The sequence below is a fragment of the Mytilus trossulus genome, chromosome 10 (genome assembly GCF_036588685.1).
Source record: "Mytilus trossulus isolate FHL-02 chromosome 10, PNRI_Mtr1.1.1.hap1, whole genome shotgun sequence".
NCBI classification, from domain to species: Eukaryota; Metazoa; Mollusca; class Bivalvia; order Mytilida; family Mytilidae; genus Mytilus; species Mytilus trossulus.
The window spans coordinates 25,278,893-25,284,892 of NC_086382.1; the positions used below are offsets into that span (position 1 = coordinate 25,278,893).

Consider the following 6,000-nt stretch of genomic DNA (forward strand, 5'->3'; position numbering starts at 1 on the left):
ATGACGGTGATGATGATGATGGTATTGGTGATTGTGATGATGATGGTAATGGTAATGGTAATTGTGATGGCGATTGTGATGGTGATTGTGATGGTGATGGGGATGTTGATTGTAATGGTAATGATAATGGTCATTGTGATGGTGATTATGATGATGATTGTGATGGTGATGGTAAGTGTGATAACGGTGATGATGATGATGTTAGTTATGGTTATGGTAATGTTGATGGTGATGGTTTAGTTTTAGTTTAAACATATTTATTTATAGTGGATTGGGAAACAAGTTTTGCAACTTATATAAATCCCTTTCCACTTTGCGGGTGCGAGTGCTGCCTTGTAGCGGCATTAGCCTACTCTTTTTCGAAATCTACAAGGGTGTCTTTAACGTGCAAGAGATGTGGCTCTCTCTTAACACGGGTCAGCCATTTATCGTCCCTTTCCGACGGACTATCATCGTTTCCTCAAGACCATACTCGCAGATGGTGTCAAGGGAGAGCCGAAAATTGAGTTCCTGAAATTTTCATCCCAAACAGGAATCGAACCAGGAACCTTTGTGTTAGTAGTCCGATGCACTAACCACTACACCACGGCTCTCATGGTGATGGTTATTGTCATGATAATGGTAACGGTAACGGTAATTGTAATGGTTATGGTAATGATAGTAGTAATAGTAAGTGTGATTACGGTGATGATGATGGTGATTGTGATGGTTATTGTGATGATGGGGATAGTAATGGTAATTTGAATTGTGATGGTGATGGTGATGGTGGTGGTGATGGTAGTAGTTATGGTAAGTGTATTGTCATGATAATGGTAATGGTAATTGTAATGGTTATGGTGATGGTAGTAGTTATGGTAAGTGTGATGACGGTGATGATGATGGTGATTGTGATGGTTATGGTGACGGTGACGGTGATAGTAATGGTACTAGTAATTGTGATGGTGATGGTGATGGTGATGGTGATGGTGATGGTAATTGTAATTGTTATTGTTATGGTGATGATGATTGTGATTGTGACGGTGATGTTGATTATATTTATCTTTAACACTTTAACTAATTTTTTATGGTAATAAATGGTTCAGACTATGCTCATGATGCAAATGTTATCAGTTTTCTGCACGATTTGTACCCGTGATATGCATTAAAAGGTTCAAAAAGCAATTTTCTAAAAAACTTACATACCAATGTGCATTCCTCTTTGAAAGAGCAATGATTTGCATTGATATTCAAACTCGACTAAAATATTGCTATTATAAACTTACGTAATCTGCTGATGTAAAACTATGTTATTATTTTGATATAATTCTGGCCATGAATTGTAGAGTACATCCAGATAGTCTAAAAGTCATTTTTTCCGACATTCCATTACTCTGACATCCTTTTATTCTGAAAGCCCATTATTTCGACATCCCATTATTCCGACAATGCATCTGACAGAAGTTTATGGGTAAATATTCTCCTAAAATACCCAACTTCTCTCATGCGGGATATGTGTCTCAGTGTCTTTGAGTTAAACAAATGTTTATTGTAACTGCACGGTCCTTATCCATACATAAACAGTTATGTATGGATAAGCGGATATAAAATGTAGCGGAATTTGATGAGACTGTTATTAAAGTGAGAGGGTTAGCGCTATAGAACCAGGTTTAATCCGCCATTTTCTACATTTGAAAATGCCTGTACCAAGTCAGGAATATGACAGTTCTTGTCCATTCGTTTTTGATGCGTTTTGTTTTTTGATTTTGCCATGTGATTATGGACTTTCCAAATTGATTTGCCTCTGAGTTCAGTATTTTTGTGATTTTACTTTTTATGTACATCCATTTATGTAACTCTTTAAATACATAAACGATTTCTGTATATACAAAAGTCACGAACATTCATAATTGAATTATCTAACCCTATACATAAATTGTTCTTACGAATGCTAGTATACAGATTTCGAAATTGAGTATATAAAAAGTATCTGAACTACTTATATATATATACGGAATTTTTTCTGTACAAATGGTATATAGCATATAGTTAAACATATAGAAGATATTAACGACCTTGACTGGATTTCACTACAAAAGTCAAAAAGTCTGAAAAGACCAGTTTTTGTGTAAATTGTGTAATGTCATCTGTTGGAATATATATTAAGTTTTACATATGGAAAGAATGTTCCTAATTAAATGAAAGTATTCCACACACCAGAATACACGCATATGTCAAGTAGAAATCATTGATTTACCTGTAAGCAGTCGTACAACTTATCAGTTGACCATTCCAAAGATTTTTTTCAGAAAGGAGTTATCAGAAATGTTTTTTGGTAAAATTATAAATTACACTCCAATTTGAATAAAAAATGTTTTTGTGTTGTTCTAAAAAATGAATAAAGTTTTTGAATCAAGATGAAAACAAATTCTTTGACCTACACAAACCCCCCCCCCCCCTTTTCCTCATTTTTTAGCCACACAAACCCAAGAGATGAATTGTGGAGCCCAAAGAGACACATGTCACATTTTAAAACTGTTTGTCAGTAACTTTGACTTATATTCCAAGTGAAAACATTTAATTAAACGTTTAATAAAAATAATCAAAAATTAACTACTTTAGGGTACTCCATCTTAGGTGCACAAAAAAAGTATCTTACTATACCAAATTAATCCTTAATGGTTCTTCAAAGTTTAGTTTAGTCATAATAAAAAGGAGTATATAACAGCAATAGAATGGCATAAACAGTGCAGAATAAGTCTGTACACATTTCAGGCGAAATAGATACGGTTGAGATAGTGTCAAGCCATATTTAAGACTGTCAAGAATGTGTCGAGACATATTCAGGCATTACTTAGAATGTCAAGAATATGTCAAGACACATTCAGACATTATTAAGAATGTCAAGAATATGTGAAGACAGTAAAAAATTGGTCAAGACTAATCAAGACTCTGATCAGATGGTATGATGCAGGACATGCAGGAAGTGTCGAGAGTTTTTAAGACAACGTTCATACTGTCAAGACACTTGTCAAGAAAATTCAAAAATTATTAGACAAATTAATACTATGTCAAAAAATTCAAAAAATTATTCAGACAAATTAAGAATGTCGAGTAAAAATTCAGACAAATTCAGACAAAAGCTGGTCTTTTCAAACTTTTTTACTTTTGTAGTATAAACAGCCCTTGTAGGGTCGGTATAACCAGACCAGACATAACATATAGTTATAAAACAGACAATTCATTTTATATTGATACTGCGCAATAATTTGTTCAAGGTTTCGGACTAATTGTACTGTCGGAGTAATGGGTTGTCGGATTTTTGGGTTATAGGGTTAACGTAATAATGGGTTTTCGGACCAATGAGTCGTCGGACTAATGACCTGTCAGACTAATGGTTTGCCATAATAATGGCGTTTAGTCGAAATGAAAATGTGAGAGCGCTAAAATCAAATCGAACAATAACATTAATAAATTAAACAGTTCAACGTGTTTGGACATATCTCATGAAGAAATGAAACGAACGTTATTCCAAATAAAACGCAAAAAATAAACAATTCTTACTACATTTTAAGTTCAATTGTGTGCGTGCATGTTTGTGTTGATTTCTGTGTAAATTGTAATTGTAATAAGCACCGAAATAATGATACAAATCAAATACCTTGATAAGACTTATAAATAAAACACGTCTGTTGATAAGGAAGGTAAATGGTCACGTGATTTAATGTTTGTAAGTCAGGTGAGATGATTCTATAAATAAACTTAGTAAGCCAGTGGAGACATTTAATGATTTTAAAAATAAACTAAATAAAGATATTATGTACAAATGTATGTATTATATACTAGTGCAAAAACAAACTCTTACAACTAATTGACCTAATTTCTTTTAAAATTCGTATCATTATTTTATATAGATGTATTATCACTTAGGTGACATATATTTTCAATAATTTATTGCATATGATTGAAAATATAAACGATGGTCTGAATGTGTATATGTCTGCCATTTCTATATTGTTTAGCTTTTATGATTTTTTTCCTTTTACTTTAATTTATCATGTTTATGTTTAAGCCCATTATTTCTTATTCTTTTTATTGCAGTCAATTGTTTCCTATTCATTAAATTTTAGCACATTATTTCTTATTCTTCATATTTTAACCAATTATTTCTTATTCTTTATATTCTTTATATTTTAGCCCATTATTTCCTATTTTTTATATTTTAGTCCATTGTTTCATATCATTTTTATTTGTGCAGACAATTTTTATATGCTATTCAATATTTAAGAACCTTTTTTTCTCCCAATTCTTCCTTTGTTTCGAATATGTTATCTTTCCTTTTTGTGATATTATTTCATATTTTGCATGTGATTATGTTATCTCCGCGTGATGTGCCTTAAACTGAGCTGACCTTCAACTCGATAGCACACTAAAAATATCACAAAGGGGTACATGCAATTTCCGAAAACACTTCACGTTCTGATATTAAGAAAGTGATTATTTCTAAATAATTAAATTTTGGATGTAACGCGTCTCCTGATTGGCTGACGTTATTTTGTTATGAGCCTAAAGACATAATTCAGTCATGTGACCGTGACGTCATCGGGTTTTTTTATGGTTTGCTACGGTTTAAAATGGAATTAAGAATTAAATAATAAGAAATGACTGTAAGGTGAAGCAGAATCTGCTTACTATTCCAAATCAACCTCGGGTTTGCGGGTTTCAGGTTGCTCAGTCATATAGTGTTATGAAGACTATGTTTGTCAAATTATCATTTTTGGTTTTTGTCTTGGATGTGTCAATTTTCAAATAAACTAATTTTTATGCGGGTTGTATTTTTTAAACATTTTTTTTGGTGAAATTCTTATAATTCTACAACAAATACCAGCATAATCTTACAGATGCTCCTGTTTAGAAGTACAAATGATAGGAGATGGTTCACAAGTAATCGGTGTCTCTTAACTCTCCAGAATATTAACAGTTCATGGTTCTAGTCATTGAAAAGAATCTGAATTCTGAGAGTAATAATTATCTCCTGGCTGTATATGAGTCCATCAATATTATCCAAAACGGTGTATCTTGTCTTAGGGAGGGATAAATCATACTTTGTAAAGAACCATTCTGATTCAAACAAAAAATTCTCTGAAACCGATATTATCAAGATGCTTGATTTCTTGATTGACAACATATTTGTTACGTTCGGAGGACGTGTTTTTCAACAGACTGTCGGCATCCCAATGGGAACAAACTGTGCCCCTCTACTTGCTGACTTGTTTCTTTGTTATTATGAGGCTGACTTCATGCAGGAACTTCTTAGGAAGAAAGATAAGAAGTTAGCAATATCCTTTAACTCTACTTTCTGCTATATAGATGACGTTCTTTCACTAAACAATTCAAAATTTGGTGACTATGTGGATCGCATCTATCCCATCGAATTGGAGATAAAGGATACTACAGATACAGTTAAGTCGGCTTCATATCTTGACTTACATCTAGAAATTGACAATGAGGGTCGGTTGAAGACAAAACTTTACGACAAAAGAGATGATTTCAGCTTTCCAATTGTGAACTTTCCATTTCTAAGTAGCAACATTCCAGCAGCACCTGCATACGGGGTATATATCTCCCAATTGATACGATATTCCCGTGCTTGCATTTCCTATCATGATTTTCTTGATAGAGGGTTACTGCTCACAAGGAAGCTATTAAACCAAGAGTTCCAAATGGTGAAGTTGAAATCATCCCTTCGTAAATTTTACGGACGCCATCACGAGTTGGTTGACCGTTATGGAATAACCGTTTCACAAATGATATCGGATATGTTCCTTACGTCGTAACTACAATCCCCTTCCCTTTCATGAATTTGACCTACCGAATTAGACTATTTACCGGATTTGTAATCACATAAGCAACACGACGGGTGCCGCATGTGGAGCAGGATCTGCTTACCCTTCCGGTGCACCTGAGATCACCCCTAGTTTTTGGTGGGGTTCGTGTTGTTTATTCTTTAGTTTTCTATGTTGT

The 6,000-nt window shown here is 33.5% G+C and overlaps 1 protein-coding gene across 2 annotated transcripts in view; it reads right to left on the bottom strand.

Moving 5' to 3' along the window:
* The window catches only part of LOC134687092 (uncharacterized), a 72,664-nt gene extending 68,972 nt beyond the window's left edge, over nt 1–3,692 (bottom strand). For both annotated transcript variants that reach the window (XR_010101725.1, XM_063547070.1), the window contains exon 1: nt 3,638–3,692. The gene's annotated coding sequence lies outside the window, so the exon portion shown is untranslated. The remainder of the gene's footprint in view (nt 1–3,637) is intronic.
* Between the last annotated feature and the right edge of the window lie 2,308 nt (nt 3,693–6,000).